This window comes from Anomalospiza imberbis, chromosome 10 (genome assembly GCF_031753505.1).
Source record: "Anomalospiza imberbis isolate Cuckoo-Finch-1a 21T00152 chromosome 10, ASM3175350v1, whole genome shotgun sequence".
Classification (NCBI taxonomy): domain Eukaryota; kingdom Metazoa; phylum Chordata; class Aves; order Passeriformes; family Viduidae; genus Anomalospiza; species Anomalospiza imberbis.
The window spans coordinates 5,594,186-5,615,396 of NC_089690.1; the positions used below are offsets into that span (position 1 = coordinate 5,594,186).

The 21,211-nt window shown below is 40.9% G+C and overlaps 1 long non-coding RNA gene across 7 annotated transcripts; it reads left to right on the top strand.

The window, feature by feature from the left end:
• Window positions 1-18: 18 nt before the first annotated feature.
• On the top strand, window positions 19-9,799 carry LOC137479759 (uncharacterized). Of its 7 annotated transcripts, XR_011002491.1 has the most exons (7): window positions 19-158; window positions 1,527-1,621; window positions 3,039-3,131; window positions 4,885-5,103; window positions 5,307-5,917; window positions 6,693-6,906; window positions 9,634-9,799. It is a non-coding gene; the product is annotated as an uncharacterized lncRNA (long non-coding RNA). The 7 variants fall into 7 exon arrangements; XR_011002489.1 differs by lacking the exon at window positions 9,634-9,799 and having other exon boundaries at window positions 6,693-7,481; XR_011002490.1 differs by lacking the exons at window positions 5,307-5,917; window positions 9,634-9,799 and having other exon boundaries at window positions 6,693-7,481.
• Window positions 9,800-21,211: the final 11,412 nt, after the last annotated feature.

Here is a 21,211-nt window from a genome sequence, read left to right on the forward strand (position 1 = left end):
CAAGCACTGTGACTGTAAAAAAAACCATCCAGCTTTACACCACAAACACTGCAGCTTCCATAGCTCCTCCAGCTGTCTGGGCAGTGCCAAAGTCTCACTGGAAAACCAAGAAAGGCCATCAAAAGGCAGCACTGGCACTGGAAAGCATCTCTGTGCAGGTTGGTAAGGATAGGAGGTCGCAGCCTTCCACAGGCAATTTACAGGCATCGGACTGAAACGCAGCAGAAGAGAGCAAGCAAAGAGCTTATTTCAGGTTTTTATCACTGCCATGATGGGAATGGAGCTAGATCTGTGGTCTGGTGTGTGAAGGAAATAGAAACAGCAAATTAAATCTTGGGAAAAAATCTTAAGGCAAAAAAACAAGCAAATATTTTCTGAGCTTAAAATTTTAATCTGAACTGTTGGCTTGCTGGTGACCTGAACTCTCACAGCTGTTACCTCACAGCAGACCTTCTGTGGTTTTGCTGCACACTGGGTGACAGTAGCTTAATTTTTCAGCTGTTTGTTTCCAAAGTAGAGCAGATCTGCAGCTTTGTCATAGTTGACATAAATCAGCTTGTGAAGATGACTTCATAATTTCTGTGATCTGTCCACAACCCCCCAGGTAGGTGCTGAGTCTATTTTTTCATGGATGTTCATCCTGGGTCTGTGTTGCTATGGTCAGAACCTGGTTGTGGCTGGTGAAAACTCATCATAATATAAAGAGTTGAACTTGGAATTTGCAGACTGCAAACCTTTGACACCCCATCTAACAAGCTATGTAGGATAGACTACATTTTTCCCATAATGTGAAACAATTTTTAAGATGGGATCAACAATAGATAGTTGCACAGAATAAAGGTCTCATTAAAAATCAAAGAGAAAGAAGTGCTATAATAATTTTACCAGTCATTTATTTCTTGGTTTAGGAAAAGAAAACAAAAACTGTTCATATTTCCTTTGGTAAAATTAGGTAATACCTTTTAGTAATAGATGGAAAAATAGTCCATATCTTTCAAAATGTTTACAAAATTACATTGCAATTATTATTTTGAATGAAATAGTTTTATTTCACATGTTTTCACCAACAAAAAGGAAAGAATAGCTATAAACCATCATGATTTCTAGCCTGCACTGAGCATTTACCCCATGCAAGCCTGAGATGCCTACTCACAAGATAAATCCTCCAGCACCTACGAGTTGCTCAGCTGCAACACGAGCAAGTCGCAACCTCAGAGCTACTCTGGGTTAAACTGGCAGTGAGGCATCACGTTCCAAAATCTGGATTCTCTGTCCCGTGGTGGTGTCTGTGAGCTGGGCAGCAGTGGCAAGGGGACAGTGGTACTGGAGCTTTTTCACCTGCATTCAATGGCAGATGAGGGACAGAAGGCACAGACCCATTTTGTCACTATCAGCAATTCCAATCCAGCTCCTCTCCATGCAATCCCTCTCACTTATATCTTGGACAGATCTCTAACAGCATGAGCTTGTGCCCCATTAGGCAAGAGTTAAAACCTGCAATTAAAAATACTAACATTTAATTTCAGAAAGTGGAGGCTGGCCAGAATAACCCAGAGCAGACAGCAGGGTCAACAGCAGGCAGGGTCTGTAAATTGACTCAGTCTGGCATGAGCAAACTTAGGTAAGTGCTGATTAGGCAGGTCTTGTGCCTTTTGTGGAAACAAATTCAAGCTGCAGCCTCCCATACACGGCACAGCTGATGATAGGTTGTTACTTAAAGGTCTGGGAAAGCAGCTTTCAGATCCCGAGCTTGTCAGAAAAAACAGCAGGAGGGTGCAGGAATAATGAAAACAAATGTACACTGAGAACTGGGTGGGTAACACAGGTGCAGAAGTTAACAGTGTGACGTGCCCCAAAAGGTAAAGCAGGAAACTGCAAAGTCAAAGCTGAACCAGGACACCCAAACAGCTTCCTTCTGTTCATTACTTGCTGTGCTTAGGTCCTGACAGGACAAATAGCATCACTTATTCTTTTCTTCCCCTGTGCAGGGGGCCACAGCTGTAAGATGCTTTCTCTCCTTGGAGAAAGAGGCTGCAAAATTGCCCTGGCTGGTAGAGCTGGTTGGAAGGGGAAGGAAAAGCAGCAGTGGTGCTGTTGCAGTGGGGGGAGTCCATTGACAATTGGCATCAGCAGCTGGAGCAGAGCTGATCTGCAGCACAGATAGAGGGTGGTGGGTGTTCAGGCTATTTCTGTAAGCCCTAATGACCACAAAACATTTTCTTTCTATTCAGTATGAAGTAGGTTTTCAGACAGCACTTAATGATTCACTTCCCTTACAAATGAATAGTGGAAAACATCCTTTAATCAACAAAACCCTCTCATTGCTGTTGATAACAGGTCTTTTTGGAGGTGTTTAAAAAAATAAGTCTGATTTCCAGCTGTCTCATATTCACAGTTCTCAAAATAGCTGAGAATTTGGAAGCCATTTTATGTATTTTTAGGTTTTAAAGAACTTTTTGACTACACTCATAAGCAGCAAGAATAATTCTTATTGTTGTTATTTAATTTCTGGCAGTAGGTACTAATTAATAAAAAAAAGAAAAAGACACACAAGAACGGTAGAAAACTACTGCAGTTATTACTTGACCTACTCTGCAAAAGGCAGCTGCTGTAATTTTACATGCAGCTCCAGCTGCAGCTGTTTATCTAATGAGCTTTGGAAGACCAGCTCTCCCATCCTGACAGCTCCAAGAAATACAGAAGCATGGCAAGAAGTGGCATTGATGTTTCAATAAGTGACATTCTTTCCTCTGAGTCAGCATGAATGAAACGTGTTGGAAGAGTGGTGGAGGCACTGGGAGACCACTTTTAATTAAGGCTTAAAGCCAGCACCTATCTTTGTGCTAAGAGTGAGAGACTCTCCAATGCACAAAAGATAATTAAGTGTATATGGTCACAGACTGCAAGGAACCTATAAAAGACAGAGGCATTTTGTGGCAGGAGAGAGTCATTTTGGGTCCTTGCCATACGTGTGAGCTGAATGAACGCTATTGGATATTTCTGCTTTGCATAAGCTAGGTCTAAGCAGAGCATTTCAGATCCCTTGAGCAGGAGTCCTGTGGTAGCCCTGGACCTTCATTCAGGAGTTGTCTGTGAGTCCATATGATGCTGCTGCTCCAGTCTAGTGCAGGGTAAGGCTCACATCCTTACAGCACTGTGCCACAACGTCCTGCTGTTGTCACTTTCGTGGTTAAGCCTCTAGCCAAGCTGTCATGTAAGTGGTCTCAGTGTCTTGCTGTCAACAGCTTAACCCTAGAAAAATGTTCATATTCAGGTTCGGCCAAGGAGGAAACACAAATTGGAACTAAAGCTGAGCTTCCCGTTTGGCTTTGTTTTGATCCACAACCATTCTCAAAGTACAGTTAAAAATTAAATGACCTCTTTCTTTTCCGTGCTGCTGTCATGATTGTCGTTCCCCAGCAGATGCCCTAACTTCCCACTGTGCCCCGCTGGCTCTGCTGCCCCTGTTGTCTCTCAGTCCAAAGAGTTTCTGAACAAGAGACAGGCTTTTATGGAGCCTGGCAAAGCTTCAGAAGGGAAAAGGAAAAATCAATACGGCTTCAAAGCAAAGTCTTTGCTTCAGTGATTATGACACTTGCCCTTTCTTCACTAGTGGGAAAAACAACAAGGACACTTACACCAGCAATGGAAATGGAATGAACAACAGATAGACCTTCCAGGTTTGACTTGTAAAGGGAAATAACTTTATAGTCATTGTGCCTATTTGGTGACATCAAAAGCAGGTATAGGATGTTAGGTGGTTCAGCCTGGGAATAAAGTGGAAAGTAACACAAAGTCAAAGAGAAGAGCTGAAGGAATTTGGATCAAGAGATAATGGACTCTGCTGAAGAAACGGGAAGAAAAGACATGACACAAAGGTCAGGTCCATCGTGGCACAATCAAATCTGTTATAAAATGTCACCTGCAAAGGTGGGCCATAACAGTAAAAGGATCTTCAATAAGTTTTAGACCATTTGACAGCTCTGTAGCAACTGAAAATGGTGACAGACCCTCACACTTTGCTAATGAACAGATTGTCAGTAGAGTTGAGCAGGTCAGAAATTTTCTAACAAAAGCTGAAAATGCCAATTAAGGAAATTATTGTTTCTGCAAAATCAAGACAACTCTAAAAGACTCTCACTGATGTTTTTAGAGGATTTGCAAAAATATAAACTAAATGTAACCCTCACAAATCTGCTCCAATTATTTTTCATATTCAAATTTTTAGAATTTTTTTCCAATTCCTTTTGTTTCAAAACTATGTGCTTGTTCTAAGTTGTTAATTACATTCTGTTCTGACCATGCAATTTCTTAGCTGGTTTTCCAATCTGTTTTGTTCTGATGTTTCTATTTCTGTGTCATTATTCATATGTAACTTTGTGGACCTCTTTCTTTTGGAATACAATGCATTGTTTCAATAGACTTTGTGTAATTGTTTGAAAATAGTCTTTTGTAAAAGCAGTGTTTTCCTTAAGTGAAGCTGTGCCTTCAGCTGCAGCTGCCACTGGCTTTGTTGGAGTTTCTGGCCTGTGTAGGGAATAATTTGCAGGACATGCAAATTCCCCCTGCTGAGAGGGATCCTGGGTCAGCTGCTGTTGCTGCAGTCATATCAGGGAGCATCCCTGGTGAAGCCCAGACCAGATTTCTGAGGAGCACATGGGTAGTGTGGCAGGACAGTCATGAACTCATGCTCTCACCCCTGTACTTGTGCTTGGGTGAGAGTTCTGCAGCTACAAGAATCAATGAAAAGGTATTGATTTCTCCTCTCCATTGTAAAGCGTGTCTACTGCTATCTCCAGTCTGCAAGCTGAGAAAGGAGACTGTAAAACTACCACTGTCTTACACTTTTTCTCCTTTTTCTTCCCCCATTCTGTGCTTGCACAGGAGACCAAGATTTGAGTCTGACAGAGCCACCTGGTAACTGCATCACAGCAGCCAACTCTGTTAACATTCAGGTTGTGAAAATAGCTGCTTTTGAAGCTTTCTAAGGAAGGAGAAGGGAAGAGTGGGATTGCCCAAAAGGCAAAAGTTGGGTGACTTTTCTGGCTTTACTCATCTCTCTACAAACAACAGCAGTCAAGGAGATGTAATGTGAGTGAATAGGTCAGTGCACGTCTGGAGATTCCAGATTCACAGAAATCTGCTTTTTCAGAGAAGTGTCAGCTCCATTTGCTTGATGTTTGCTGTTCTAGGAAGAAAATAGGTAGCCCTCATTCATCTGAAGGACATGGGAATGTCCACAACTGTAAAAAACTGTCTCAGTAGTAAAAGAGAAAATATATTTTCAATAATATTTATTTTCACAGAAACTGTGACTAAAGCCATGCCTGTCAAAAAATGAGTGGGCAAGTGTCTACTTCTGGTGCTCACACAGACTGGTTGGGCAGTTTGGCTTTTGACACCCAGCTGTTCCAACTGAGAAAATCTCCAGCTGCACAATTTTTATCAAAAAAAAAAGGTGCAGTGTGTCAGGTAAAACTGTAATGGCTGTTAGATGTGTGTAAGTACTGATCCAATGACCAGCTACATACCTGTTATTATCGATATTGAAATCTACATTGGAATTTTGTGTTATTTAAGGCATAAAATTTTAGTAGCTATTTATTGCTTTCTGCTCCACCAAAAGAGTGAGGCAGACCCAGTGAAAACCAAAAAAATGCCATGTGATTTATCTGTTATAGCACTATATGTGACTTTCCCTACCCTCGTGGCTTCAATAATTCCCATAATTCTTATTCACAGTGTTGGGGCTGTTGCATGCAGGGTGTTGAGCCACACTCTCAGAGTAGTGTGGGCAGGCTCTGCAGATAAGGGCACACAGAAGGAGAGGGGAAAACTCCTCTGTGGGCAGCTGGGAAGAGCAGTGCTGGGGTCCCCAGCGAGGTGTCCTCTGGGCTGTCTCTCCTGTGCAGCAATGGTGAGGATGAAGAGAAATATGTGATTTTTGTTGCACGCTTTCCCATTATTTATTATATGCTTTTTTTTTTTTTCTCAGTGGGATCAACCCAAACTCCCTCTTGGATGCTCCTCTTTGTGTCATGATTACAGCTGAGTACAGTAATTAGAGAAATTGTTGCACATTGGCCATTAACCTCCTGTGCCCATGTGTTATTGGCTAATATTTCAGTGTTTAAAATACTAATAGTACAGAGTATACAAACACTGCTTTGTTGTTTCAGTTGTCTCTGACACAAACTGGCACTTAAAAAATGAGGAATGAAAAGGTTGAGGGAAAGGGCTGATTTTCACACCAGTGGTAATGGCTTCCCATGAGAACCTGCCATATAAAATTATTGGGGTTTGCAGGTGCACGGCCACGGGAACAATTAAAGAAAGCTGTGAGAACAACAATGGTAACACAGCTGCTGTGAAAGAGTCCAGAGCTGCAAAGAGCTGCAAAGAGCAGCCCCTGAGCACTGCTCAGGCTGAGGCACTGGGGCATCTGAGGCACAGCACAATCCAGGCCAAATTCAGCTTCAGCGCAAGCTAATGGGATGTTTTAGTGCTCAGTGTCTCATCTCTGCTTCAGATGTGAACCCAGCCTTGCAATACTGTAGAACATAACCTTTGCATCAAAATATACATCTGAGCCAATCTACACTTTAGGTTTCCTTCTAGAATGGTGTTTATTCAAAGAGTGTAATCCTTCCTGAATAAACAAACACAAACTCTTATCTCTCCTCTCCCTGTAGCCCACAGATCACAACGTGAATCATGCTGAAGTACAGAAAATAAGCCAAATCAAGCTGGTAAAATGACCCAGATTGGAGATATGAAGGCCTCTAAATTAAGAGTGCTCTGCTGCAGACCCCCAGGCTATTAAAGCTCATGACTGTTTGCTCCAGCATCACAGTTGCTATGGCAATTCATATAGACAAACCCAGTAACCTGTCAGGATCTAACCAGGTAAAAAACTAGGACTTAAATTATATTCAGAAATAAACAAGAAGCTGATATAGATGCCAAAGAATCTATATACTGCATTCTCTGTGTCTAATACCATTTCACAGGCAGGCAGCTGCATTCTGTCCAAGCTGCACATTCCCAATGCTTTTGAACACTTCCACCACACAGAGCACATTGCAGCAACTCTGACTTGTGGGAAAAAATAAAATAAAAAAACACTTATAAAGAAACTGGAAACAGACAAAAAGTGCTTAAACAGACCCAGACAATGCCTACTTGGAGGCTACTCTAAAAAAAAGGCAGATGGTGTCTTATTAGAAGAGAGATGAGATATTTTTCAGATTCTTTGACATGATGCTGAGACGAAAGCCAGGTACCTTGCAAATGAGAAATTTCTAACAGCAGGGAGACAAGCATGTGGCTATGATGGGATCTGCTGTATTTTAGAGATGTCAGGCTGGATCTTGTTTCCATTAAATTAGTGAATCCATCTTGTTCATGTTCCTAGTACTATAACACCTTAAATTGCATTATAATATGCTTTTCTGTAGAAATGGCATTGAGGAAAAAAGAAAACAAAAACCACAAGAGAATTGTCAGGAGTTGCTCTTAAATAATTTCATAATCTTAGTTTTGTCATCTCCAGTAATGAATTCAGTGACATAAATAAGGGATTTACCAAATAGAGACCACAGTTTTATCACACTGAAACTTTCTTATGTCACTCACAAACACCTTTATAAAGTGCAAAATATCACCTCAAAAAAAAGATCAAATGGATAACTAAATGTGCATTTCTGAGAAGGACTTTTAGTATTATTTTTGCTCACCTGGAGGTGCAAATGACTGAAAATGGGTAGCAGACTGTCCTTTCTGTCCCTCACCAGGCAGTCAGCAGATTTCTAGATGGGCCAAAACAGAAACACTGTGACCGTCACAAGGCTGTGGCATCAGAGATCCTCCTTTATGGGGCACTACCAAGGAAGGAGCAGTCGGTTTTTCGTTTGGAAAAATGAAAAACACAGCTGTGAGCATGGAAGTCTGTTAGCTCTCACCAACTGTCAGAACAGGAATCACAGAATCACTCAGGTTGGAAAAAACCTTTAAGACCATCGAATCCAACCATGGCTCCAGCACTGCCAAGGCCACCACCAAACCATGTCCCCAAGTGCCACATCTCCATGTCTTTTCAAGACCTCCAGGGGCTGTACCAAGGATTTCACCAAGCCAATATTACTGTTAACATCGCCTGCCACCGCTGCAGGGAGGAAGGGACTGTGTCTCCTGTCAGGCAGAGCTCCTCCCTCCAAAAGAATGCACTGGCACAGCTCTGTGCTGTAACATTTCATTCCTTTGCCCTGCCTGCACATCTCCCTTCTCGGGGAGCTGTGGACACACCAAGTAAATCAAAGTGATAAGAATTTATGAAACCCAAAGCAGCACTGGATTTTGGAATGACAACATGATTGTATATGGGAACTAATAAAAGGCAAAGGTTCCCTGAAGCCGCAGGCGATGAAGTGGAGTAGAGCAAGGTGATTAAGAGAGAGTTAAGAGGTATTAAACTTTGAAGGAAAAAGGCATTCCATAGTGACATGTTAATAGATCCCAGGAAAGATTTGTTAATAGACTAAAAATTGAGAGGCTCTTTGTAGGCAGCACTAAGTAAAAAGTAAATCACAGTTTCTCCATGGGGGAGGTTCACACAGAACCTGGAGAAGGGAGGAGAACACCCAGGGTACACCCAGGGCTGCCTGGGGCTTGGAGCCCAGGACACAGGGAGGACACAGGGACACAGGACACAGGACACAGGGCTGCTTCCACGGGTGCTGTACTGCAGCTCTACACAGCCACACCTGGTTTATGTCTTCCTTCCCATCACACTGAGCACATGAGTGAATAAAACCTTATGATTTGGGTTGACAAAGGTGGTTAGGGATGCGGTGATTTCCTGAAAACTTTTCCTGGGGTGTGAAACACAGAGTGTGACACAAGATATAGTTAAATAATAGCTAATTTTCAATTAAAACACACTGTAGTTGGGCAATATCTGAAAAATTAAATACGATCTCATTAAAGTCTGAACCTTGTAAGGATATTGAGCACAGTAAAAAACTTCATCTGGCTGGTATGAGATACTAAAATTTACTGATAGCAACCCAAAAGCAATCGTAATCAGGGCAGAAAAAAGGGCAGTAAAATGCTTGTCTTGGTCTGATCTTCTTTCTGTGATCTCTTTTCCAAGCTGACATATTGGAAGCAACAAAAGTGACAATATTTCAGAGCACACTCCTCTCCGAAAGGCAGAGAGCACCAAAACAAGTAATACTGTCTCTTGATAATGAAAGGCTGATTTATTCTTGCTGCATTATAATAAAAGACATCATATATTTTGTGACATATTGAAATCAGTGGGGGACCTTTACGTTTTACCAGTGGGGCAATTTCATTTCTCCATAGCCTTGTTCAGATGCACCTAAGATTCTTGGACTTTCTAACACAAACTCTAACCAGCATTTCATAGGCACAGTGAAACTGACATCAGGAACTTTGGATGAGGCTTTGGAGAGGACTGGATGTAATTGCACAGCTGTTATTGCACCATCAAACACAGCCCTTTTCTGCAAAAGAGGCAATCCTGCATATTTGTTGTCAGGGAGTGGTGTACATGGTGACAAGAATTAACAAAACATTTGCCTAAATTCTGTTTTGGGGTTTTGTTTTCAGACTTGAGGCCCATCAGGAGGCTAAAGATGAGCATCAAACAAGCATCAGATGATGCTTTAGTCACTCCTTGTGTGGTCAAGTCCTGGGTCAGTCCCAGTCCTTTCCTGCCCAGGTGTTTTTCTTTTGGAATCCCAAACCCAGGCTAAGCCCTGGCGATGCAGGTCCCTTCAGGTAACAGCAGCCAGGAGTTTTGCATTTGGGAGTTCATGAAGTACACATAGTTGTCAAAAGGCATTAGTGATCATCAGTGTTTGCATCTGGGGCTGCATTCCCACAAGCCTCTGCTGGAAAGAAGCTTCGAGAAAGAGGGGTAAAAGCAGAGCTGTGGAGTGAGAAGGAAAGAGGGAAAGGGGTGCAGCTCTGGGACCCTGATTTCTAGCTGCAAAGCAAGGTTAGGAGGGATGGCTGAAAAGAGTGAGGTATACAGGATATCTTCAGTTTGTGAAGAAGAGCCTTTCCCAAGAATGGAGGTGGGTGTTTGAGTATCTTAAAGGGAATGGAATTTATATGGCTGTTTAACAGGTACTCCTGAATGGATGTGTTTTAAGGTGGGGATAAACAAGGGGAGTTAGAGGGAGTACAGCCAAGGAGCTGTACCCACTCACCGTGCCTTTCACACACCAAAGCAATTTGAAATGTGCAAAGTGAGAGGTTCAGAACTGGAAGAAATACTTGGTGTTTTTTTTTTGTTTTTTTTTTTTTTTTAAGAGTCCTGCATCTTTCTGGCAAAATCCTGCATGGTAGAAAAATGCCAAACTGTTGATTTTCTTGGAATGCTTATGATCTTAATTAGTTTATTGATTCAATGCCTGTATTATACGTGGGGTTTGTTCTAACTTTTTGTTACCACTCATGTTTTTACTATACATAGCACTAAAATTTAATCTATGTGAGATGTCCTAGGGCTTTTTGTTACTATAAGTCATAGGGGTTTTTTTAAGACTATTTCCATATTAATAACCACTTAGCTTTTTCTTCTGGCTTTTGTTTTCCATGAGGAATGCCCACCCTCTCCTTGTAGAAGAGGGGGAGTGACATATTCGTTTGGGAGTTTTTGATTGTTTTTATTTCAGCATTTATTTCTTAACTGAGAACAGTCCTCCTAATATCTACTTTCCGGTGAGCACAGTATATCATGAAATTATGTATTTATCATCCCTTTTTATTTTTAAAGGTATAATAGAAGGGAAAGCCATTTAGCAAATCAGGTACAAAACTCAGATCTATGTTTTAGGAGCTGCAGGGGAGTTGGAAGAAAATTGGCTCTTATGATGAAGCATTATTCAGTCCATCACACATGTGAAGTACAATTTTGCCCCTGAGGTGAAGAAATAGGTGCTTTTTCCCTTTCTATATAACCTTGGAATTTGGAGGATTTTCTTTGTGTGCATTACTGTACACGTGGCAGTGCCTCTTGCACTTATATTTGGGATATGCTAAGAATGGCAGGGCAAATATGTGTCTACTTGCAGAGTGAGGCAGGTAGAGGAAATAGGGTCAGGACTGTCCCAAGTTCTGCTTCCCTCACACAGCTGCTCTTCACAATGGGAGAATGGGGATTTTATTATTTGGTTTTGTTCTGGACCTGTTTCAATATTAATTTCTCTTGATAGAGAATTAATAAAACTCAGTGGTGTTTGAATTAACCTGTCTGTATGCACAGGAGCAACCCAGAGGCTCTAAGCTGTGTGCACGACCTGTGTAAGGTATTAGGGAGCCATCAACACTTCCATATCATCCCAACATTGCCTGGGCTTTAGGGCTGTGTCTGTGGTTAGGGCTGCCTCATGCTCCTTAGCAGTGATTTCAAGGTAGGCTAAATTAGCCATTAAATTATAAACTCGGGGACTAAGTGACCTCTGGTTATTTGAAAGAGGATATTGCTATAAGCCATTAATAAATATATCCCAAGAGGTGGGAATGGGTGCATGGTGGGTCCCCTTCTGGGCAGAGGTTCAGCAAGCAGAATTTTCAGTATCCTGGGAGTAATGTTCAGCTTTGGAGGGCATGGAGAGCAGGAGGAAAGGGGGATGTGCTGCAACAACACCTCTTCAGTATTTCCTTTCTTTCATGTACAGCTTATTACCTTTAGTGTCACTGTGATGCATGAGAGTGACTGTGAGTGATGTTGATTATGTGCTGTGGGAAGGATGGAGTTTGAATTCTCCTCTTTGACTTTCCAGCACTTCTTTCTGGTACAGAGTAAGATTATTTTCTTGCTTTTTCCTGTTCCTCTTCAGAGCACTCCAAGAATACTAACAGCGTTCTTGTTCTGTGTTTTGCCGAGCACGGGGCTGTGAAATCCAGCTGGCACTTGCACAGAGATTCATATGGAGAACTGTCCTGGCTTCCTCCTCTTAACCCTCTAGAAGGCTAGTCATTCTATTTTTTAAGATATAAATTAATGAAATTAAATAAAATGGTGGAATAGAATGTAGAAACTGTTGTTGCATCTGACTGATGTGTTAAGACTGCAGCTTGAAGATAGAGGGCAAATTATGTGAAAATGTTAGTACTGTAAAAGAGAGAACAAGATTTGGAGAGAAGGAAAAATAATTTAAAGAATATTCAAAGCAAAAGTGCCAGAAGGAAGTTGTACATATTTCAGAGAGACAGATTGGGCAAAGAAGCCTGGCAAAGCAAATCCTCGTAGCAGAGATGTTAAAATGGCATTGTCTTAGAGCAGTGAAACTCTGCACTCTGCATTTCTCTGCATGAGTTAACCTGACCTCCAGCCATTGTTTCCTACAGAAGTGGAATAACTTGATAGGCAGCAGGAGGCAAAATTATTTCAAGTCTTTTGGCATTGCTTCCTGTAACCAAAAAAGTAAACACGGACATCAGCATGTAAACAGGATGCTCAGCTGTAAGTTAGAGCAAGATGTAGCTTGTTCTACATTCAGCTTTTCTAAAAATAATTCTGCTTTAGTAAATAAGACATTCTGTATGTGTATCCTACTTCAACACATTTCAGATTGCCATCAACAAACTGTAGGATTTTAGTAGAAGGTGTTTGCTAAATAATAAGTAAGGCAAACTGGATTTACTAAATCAGACCTTCTCTGTTTTTGTTGCTAAACTTCTGTATGGAATATGCTTTTCTGTATTTAGATAAATGCTGCTAGGGATTTACTGTTCTATTTGTGAATGTGGCTGTTCTTGCAGAGCAGTCTTATTCCTGAGATACTGGGAAAACCAGGAGGTGGGTGTTCTGCTTCTAGCGCTGCATTACTGTGTTTTTCAGCCTTTTTTTTTTTTTATATATGTATTTTTGGCAAGCAAGACCATTTTCTTAACCAGATTTTTTTTTAATTTTGCTGCTGGCAAAAATGTGAGCTCTTCAGTTCTAGATAAAACTGCTGCAGTTTCTTTTGGAAGTCATAATTTGGACATGTAGAGCTGCATCTCATAAAATAAACCATAGAGTCATGGTATCCTGCGTTGACTGAGTACGGGGAAACTGTTAATCTGTGGGGGATCTGTCAGCAGCCTCCCTGTGCCTTTGAGCAAGTTATCAAGAAGATAAAGCCAGGCTCTTACAGCACTGTATGGCTGGAAGCTGAGAGGCAAAGGACATAAACTGAAGCCACAGAGGTTTATGTTGAATTTAAGTGAAAAACTTTCTCATTGGACTAGTCAAGCAGATTTTGCCCAGAGAAGTTGTGGAGCCTCCAACTGTGGGAATTTTTTGAAATCTGGTTGGATAAAGCTCTGGTCTGCTGTGGCAGACAGCAGTTTTGGATCATAATCTAGTTGGGGTTTTATGTCAAAATCTGATGCACCTGTATAAACTTCTTTATGACCTACATAAATACAGGAGAGGGCAATGCAAATTATAGCCTGGGAGATTTTCTCTCTTGACTTTCCAGCAAAGATGGTGTTCTTAACATTAGATATGGAGTAAGAATATAGTAGGAACAGTGCAACAGGGTGACTTCTTAACTCCTTAAATAAAAGACCCATATTACATAAATTACACTTGAGAATTTCCAAAATACAGTTGCCATTAGATTGTTGAAAGGTGAGTCAGATAACCTGGCAATAAAGGTTGTAAATAGGGTAAATAATCCACCTTTTTTCCCTATCTAGATATGGCACATTTTGTAATGTGCTGCAGAGGTAGTGTCTGGTATTAGCAGTGAGTGATGGTGTTTAGAGAGTGAATTCAAAGCTTGTAAGGAAAGTTGCAAATACAAGGGGAAGTGTTAATGGAAAAAGGGCAGTTGCCTCTGGCTTGGACTTTTCCTCCCTCCACACGTACATATCCTGTGCTATGCTGCAGTTACAAAGCAGCTGCTTACTGTACCCGTTTGCCTCTAGCCCTTTAGCTTCAGGTAGAGAAATGTCAGGAGGCACAAATCAGTGGGTTAGGAAGACTTATTTCTTTCCTTTTCAGAAGTGTGTGCACATCATTGCAGACAATGTACTCAAGAGCTTTCAGTGGTCAGTCTCATCACAAGTAGGTAGTGAGACCAGGTGAACAGGTTCCTTGGTATGGGTTTACCTCATCTGAGATCTTGGTGTAATGTGCACCTTGTCTGCATCAAGAAGTAGATACATCTGAGGAGTGGGTGATTTCCCACTTCTAGAAATGCAAGTGCTGCACTTGCCCCTGTAGCAGAGATTTTGTGGATTTAAATATCCAGATGGTGGTACTTGGCAAAAGTCATACCTTACATGGTTTAATTCACGCTGCAGTTGTTCATTTTGATGCTGTAGATGACTTCAGAGGAGGAAGTGTTCAACACGAAATTGTTTGTCCGAGACCATTTCTATTTCAAGTCTGTGAATAAAAAGAGGAGAGGGGTTGAAAGGAGAAACTTCTGGCTGTTAATGGTGGTCTACTGGTGTGACTGTTTTAAGTGAATAGACTATTGAGAACGATGATGATGCTTTCAGTGCAGAATATCTCATTTTAAACAGACAGACAGTTTTTAGAATGGCTCTGGCCACATGCCATCTCCACCTTAAGCACGGGACTCCTGGCTGCTAAAGAGCACTGCACTAGTAGTTTAAAACTGGGTGCCGTAGATGTTGGGGAATACATTTAGTGCAGATAGCTTGAGGTACAAGCTCTGCAGGTTGAGCAGAGAGGCAGGGCACTGAGGCAAGAGGCTGTGAACTGAGGGCATGGGGACCTGGGGTACAACCAGGTGAGGGACAGAGACATGGCAGGAGCTGAGAACCCCTGGACTTTCCCACCCAGAGACTATAAGGGGATAAAAGCCCAGAGGTTGCTTTGTTTTGCATCCTTCCTTGGAAGCACCAGCCCGTTGTTTAGTTATTGCACCATGATTAAAATGTTTTAAGGATCTGGATGTCTGTGACTCTGCTATGGGAAACTTGGAGTTGAGCTAATGAGGAAACTTGTTCAGACTGTGAGTGGAGGAGGTGTAGCTGAGAAGGAGCTTCGGATCCAGCTCAGATGGTGAGAGCAACTCCTGGATGGTGGGACAGGGAAGTTTCCTTAACCGTAGATATCAAACAGTCTGGCGCTGAACTGTTTTCTCTGCATGCTGTGGAAAACATTTTTGTGGGTATATTCTTCAAACAGTCCTGACTTTTGCAAAAGATGTCAAGAAATCCCCATGACCAGGAAGAGGCAAAGGCCGGAAAACCCTCTGCTATCTTTTTCCCAGTCTATACATGTTATGCAGTACTTTCTTTAAGCTTTATATTCTAAGGATTTTGTTCCTTGGCTGGATGGGGCTCTGACCAGTGCTCCAAGATGATGCCATGGAGCCTTCAGTATGAAAACTGGCATGTGCTTTGCAACTGAAAATGAAGGCAGTTTTTTGACATGCCAATTCTAGGTTCAGGGTGCTCTGATGGCTCAGCAGCTTTTAACTGAGGCAGTGTCTTCACTCATCAGTGTAATGCCAAAAACAAGTGCTGTATTAATTTTATTTATTATTCATTTTATGGAGTAATTTTTCCTCACTGTATAGAAGAAAATCAAATGAGGCAGTACAAAGGAAGCTGGTGATGCTGTGTGTTCTGTTGGTTAGATGGGAAAAGATTATAAAGCCAGTATAAACTCAATGTGAGTTAATGAGTATAACTGTTTTGAACACTTATCCTCTAACAGAGCATTCATGCTATCCTAACAAGCAACTAAGTTGTGATGAAAATTGTTATATAGACTTTGCTAGCCAGAGCCACTGGAGCTCTGCATGAAAAGCAAGGAAGGTCAAACTTCATGAAGCTTAATGTGCCATCTGAATTCCAGGTACTACTTGGAAAGGAATGAAGATGTCTGGGAGAAAAGAGCGTATTGCTCTAAAACATTTAAAGTGCAAAAAAAAACAAAACAGGCTGTGCTCTGCTATCCTTAAAACATTAGAGGTAAAGCCCATAAATATAGGCTGTATTTATATGGGCAGGAACAGTACGTTTCTTGGTCTGTTGCACAGTCAGCCTTTTGCCATACTAATTGCTAAAATCATAAACATCTGTAGTTTCAAGTTGGTTGCTGAAGTTACCCACTAAATCTTTATACAAAAATTTAAGAAGTAAAATGTCAACACAAACTATAGAGACTTCTATAGCGACTTCTTCCCAAATTCTCCCCTAATGACAATGTTGTTCTAATAAAGTGATTAGACCTTCTTACCTCAGCTAGGGATGCTGCTATACCAAGTTGAAATACCCATCTTGCTGGGATTATCCTTTAAGCACTGTTTAAATGGCGCACCAGCAAATACATCGACTTTAACTTGACATTTGTTGTCCTTGCTGCTTTCCCCTACTAGTTCTGTAAGACACTGAATTTTTCCCTTGGAGTCATGAGTAGTGTTTAAGGAAAAAGAAATCTGTCTTTATTCTTAGAAATGACATTTTTGTTGATGAGCCATCCATTTTCTTTCACTTATGAACTTTAAGTTGTATGCTGCTTTGACAGCATTTTTACCCATGGAAGTATCCAGCTACACCATCACACTTCAAAAAACCCCAGCTGTTCAGAGCCAAATTGTTGTCTTGCTCCATGCACTGATGCTTGGTATGAAAGTGAACCAGACCAGAGAAAAGCTATTTATTACTTGATGGCATCTTCAGGCCCGTGTTAGTCTGAAAAGGTATTTCATTCTACTTAAGTTGCTACCTTAGCAGTCTGCAAGTTATGTTTTGCTTAAAAAGTAATTTAATCACTCTTAGTTTTAAAAGTTTTGGCCATGGGAATTAAAACTGTTACCAATCCCAAAATACCAGCTGAAATGAGAATAAATGAAAATATTAGGTACTGAAGCAATGCTGCCTCTCACATGGTCTGTCTTGGACCCCTTCTGCCCAGAATTTTTTTAGAAAGACAAGATTTTCCTATGAAATTTGCATATATTTCTCTGTACCAGTCTCTGCTATGGATTTCTTTATCTTGCCTGGAATTAAAGCCCACGCACTGACAGAAGGAGTGTGAAGAGATCAAGTGGGATTCAGTCATATGTCTTCTGTTTACTTGTAAATTGCAGTTGTGGAAGCGTGTTTGAAATGAAAAGGTTTAATAACACACTCTTTTACAGTAGCCTGCATTAGGACAAGTAAATCAGGTATAAGATGTGCTATAAAGAAAGTGTAAGCCCTGGACAAACAAAACCCCAATTTATCCACTTTAATCTATACCAGGTGTTTTACTGGCTCGAGTTTGCTTTTGCTATGTGCAATGAGTGGGCAGCACTGACAGGTGCAGGTAAGATTTTGATGAAATTCTGGTGCCCTCTAAGGTTTTCAATTATCTTTTAGTGTTTGCACTACTTGGCTCCCTTTATTAGAGTTTGTTTGGGTATGTGTCTGGGAAACAGTGAAGAATTACAGCCGCCAAATTAGAGAACAAACTTTACGGTATGGATTTCATAGCAGCTCATGTAAATGTTTTTCCTGTTGAGCTGTAGTGTGACAGGGGATTAACACGCATCCTCTGAAGCCACCTTTGAATCAGCAGTGAGTTGCCTTCTGTTCCTGTACCTTCTGTAGTCTCTTATGTCGATGCAAAGGACATGAAACCAGTGTTAGAATGTATTTTAACTTTTTTTAAGAGGGTTAGGTTGGATCACAAGACTAGGTACAGATTTAAATGGAAGTTTCATGAATGCTCTTGCATAGAGGACTTGTGTAGCAGAACCTGCTGTGCTGTGGGCACAGCCACACGACAGGGCAGAACACCACGGAAACAGTAAAAAGGATTCAGCTCTTGGGTGTTCTCCAGGCTTTTTAGATATTTAAGTCTGAATTATGACAGGCACAGGCGTCCTGACAGCAAGAGAATTAGGAATGTGTGGACTCCTGCAAGTTTAAGCAGGTGCAAGGAAACAACCCCAGTGAAGTGGGATGGACTGTCCCTGCTGTGGGTAGTGCTGCTCTGTGAATCAGTAAAAACTGTGGTGTTTGGAATGGAAATAGGTGATGACCCATCAGTCTTCACTTGGAGCTATGCTGAAAGTAACTCTACCACAGGCTAACAATGTGAGCAAAAAGGCAGATTTCAGTGCCTGTGCTCAGCACTGCACTGACAACAGCATGCAGCATGAGCTGAGTGGCAGCTTCCCACCAGATGCACAAAGGCTTGACTCTAACTCTGTCACCACTCCTAGAGTATGGTTTTGCCCTAATTACAGTTTTTAAAATATTTCAGTTTTTTTAAACACTGGTCCCCTGGAGAGTTAAAACTGAAATGTCCTTGATTCTATTAATTTCTGTGAAAATTGCAACATCATTTTATCAGGTTTTGATTTAATTAGTCTGCTTCAGGGAGAGAATTAACATAGCATGTATAGCCCCTATTTAAGTGCACCCAGAATTGTAGAATAGTGAAGTTTGTGCCAAACAAACAGCTGGGCTCTGTCTGGAAAAGCTTATATTCTGGTGGCACAAACAAAAACGCACAATAAATACGAACACAGAACAGCATGTGGCCATTGCAGTTGGTAGTAAATTGAAAGAAATTAAATTCTTCTGTTTCTGTGATGTTTTCCTGCTAAGTGCCTCGGAAATTATAACAACTTGTTATTGTTTCTTTGTATGGACTATCTCTTGACACACTATCCTTCGAAACAGAACTTCTGTTCCAATACTTGGATTATTCAGCAAATTTCTTCTTTTTACTTGCACCTTCTTTCCTTGTTTTGGACTCTTGTGATAATTTTGCTTCCAAGTGATAGCATCTCTCCATCACTGATGGTTCCGTATGGTCACTCAATTCATACAGTTAATTTAATTAGGTTCCTCTGTAGTGAAGCACTGCATGGGCATAAGTCCTAGTGTCTCTCCTGATGGAGCACTGAGCAAAAGCCCTCACTCATGAGAATTTACATTGGAATGTGGTTTTTAATTATTTAGATACTTACAAAGACAGTCAAAAGCTACACTAAGAAAACAATGTTATACATTTCTTTTTAAAAAACAATTTTAAGGAGGTGCTTACAAGCTAGTGAACTTTACATTTAATCTATTGAAAAAATCTGATTTCTTGCTATTTATAAACAAGACTAAAATTATTTGCCCTCTTATTTTCTTATTTTTCTGACAGCAAATCTGGGATGAATCCTTCCCACATTGGAAGCTTTTTTTTGTGTCTTGTCAGAGATAAGGTGACTGTGTGGAAAAACAATGATGATAGGGATCTGTAATTACTTGTGACTGATGAGCATATCTGACACTGTTTCCTGGTATGCACTGATAATTCTCTGAGGTAAGAGGGAAACAGACAACTTCCTCTGCTTGCAGTAGATATTTTATGTTCAGGATGCTGCTTGTGGTGAGGTTTTGGGCAGTATTGCTATACCACAGCGTGAAAATATTAGGAAAAACAATGCGTTTCTGGGGAGCATCTGTTAAATGTTTCTGTCTTTCAGGTTGGTATAGTATGAATAAAGAGAAAATGAGTCCTGGGAGACAGAGAGCTCTTTCAGATGTCAGTCCTCCAATTAACTCTGTAAGGGCACACCAGAGCATCTCTGGGTAAAGGCCATCTATCTTTTTCTCTTAATATGAATGGTGGCAATATAATTATTTTGAGTGGTGAAAAAAGATTCTCTCTTGGGAGAAATTTGTCTTGATTCAAAAGTACTGATATATGCAAAGTCAGAACTGGACCCCGTAGCAGCTTTATTTTAAGCTGAACATTTAAAATGTGTATGATGTTTTAAAGTTTCTGAGACGTTTTTGAAATGTGAACTAGTCTAAATTATGCAGAGGTCTTGGAGCTGAACTAACTACAAACAAGGTTTCAAATCTACTACTAACCCTCAAAACTACCTCTACCTGAATGGCTTAAATGAAATACTGTGCTCTGGAAGGGTAATAGTATAATACTTAGCTTAACTGCACTTTATCCTGTGCTTCTCAAAATGATCAGTTGGAGGACAATCATTAAAATCACAGGCTATATGTTACTGTCCTTGGAAGCAAATGATACATTGCAAGATTTGTGGGTCTTTGTCTTTTATCACAGAAAATCGAATGTGTTTGTGTCAACAGGGGTTCTTTTTAGATTGTTCCTTATTTTGCTAGGCCTGCTACTTTTAAATAAAATGTTTTGAGTTAATGAAGAACAAAAATGCTGATGTTTGTGGTGGTTTAAGAATTGCTGTTTTGGTTTAAGTCTCTTTTCTTGCTAAGTACTGGCTATAATGCAGCTCCAGATGAAATCAACCAGTAATTAGGGGTTGTCTCCTTTCTATCTTCTCCACAATCTTCAGTAGTTATCGCTTTTGTTCAAAAACAACTGGAGGTCAGGTTATATGAAAAAACCCCGGGATGAGTTAAACGATCAAGACCCAGAAAAGCCTGGAGCACTGTAGTCTGTAGCGTTCCTCCTCCATTTGGAACAAATTACCGATCCCAGCTTCAGACCTCAGTAGGGGAGAATATAAATTGGTTTTTATTTAGTCTTAATGTTGTGTTCACCATCCTACCTGTGCTCAGAGTGTTTGCTGTAAGTGTGAGCCCTGCAGGTTGCCAAAGGGCCACTTGCAATGCTCTGTCTTCTGTTCCCGTTCCAGTTTTGCTGTGTTAGCCATCCTGGATTAGAAGCCTAAACAGGGCATCGAGCATGAGGGGGAGAAAGCTGGAGAAAGGGGGAGGGAAGTCTGGTTGGAGAATAGCAATGCATGTATTTAATGGTAAAAAGGTGTAAGAGGATCTGAAAGTGCCAGGCTTTGGTGAAAAAAAAGGGTAGTTAAAAAAGAGGATATATTCTATAAACAAGATTAAAGGAAATTAAATTGGAGGATTAAGGCTCAGCTTCTCTACCTGTTCTCATTTTCTGTTTCAATTCACAAAAACCTCCTAAAATCCACCTGTGATTATTCTTTAAATAATGAAAAAAAGCAAGAAGCATGTGTTCTCCATAATCTGTGGCTATAATCTGTATCATAGAAACTGTTTCTCTTGTGAAATGACTTGGGGTGTTGTGGAGCCCTGCTTACGAGGGATGTTGATTATATTCACTTGCATCTCTTGAATGAGTGGGTCTGGGATTCTCTGAGTGCTGTGTCCAGCTCTGGAGCCCCCACTGTAAGGATGATTTGGACCTGCTGGAGTGAGTCCCACAGAGATGATCAGAGGCCTGGAGCATCTCTCCAAT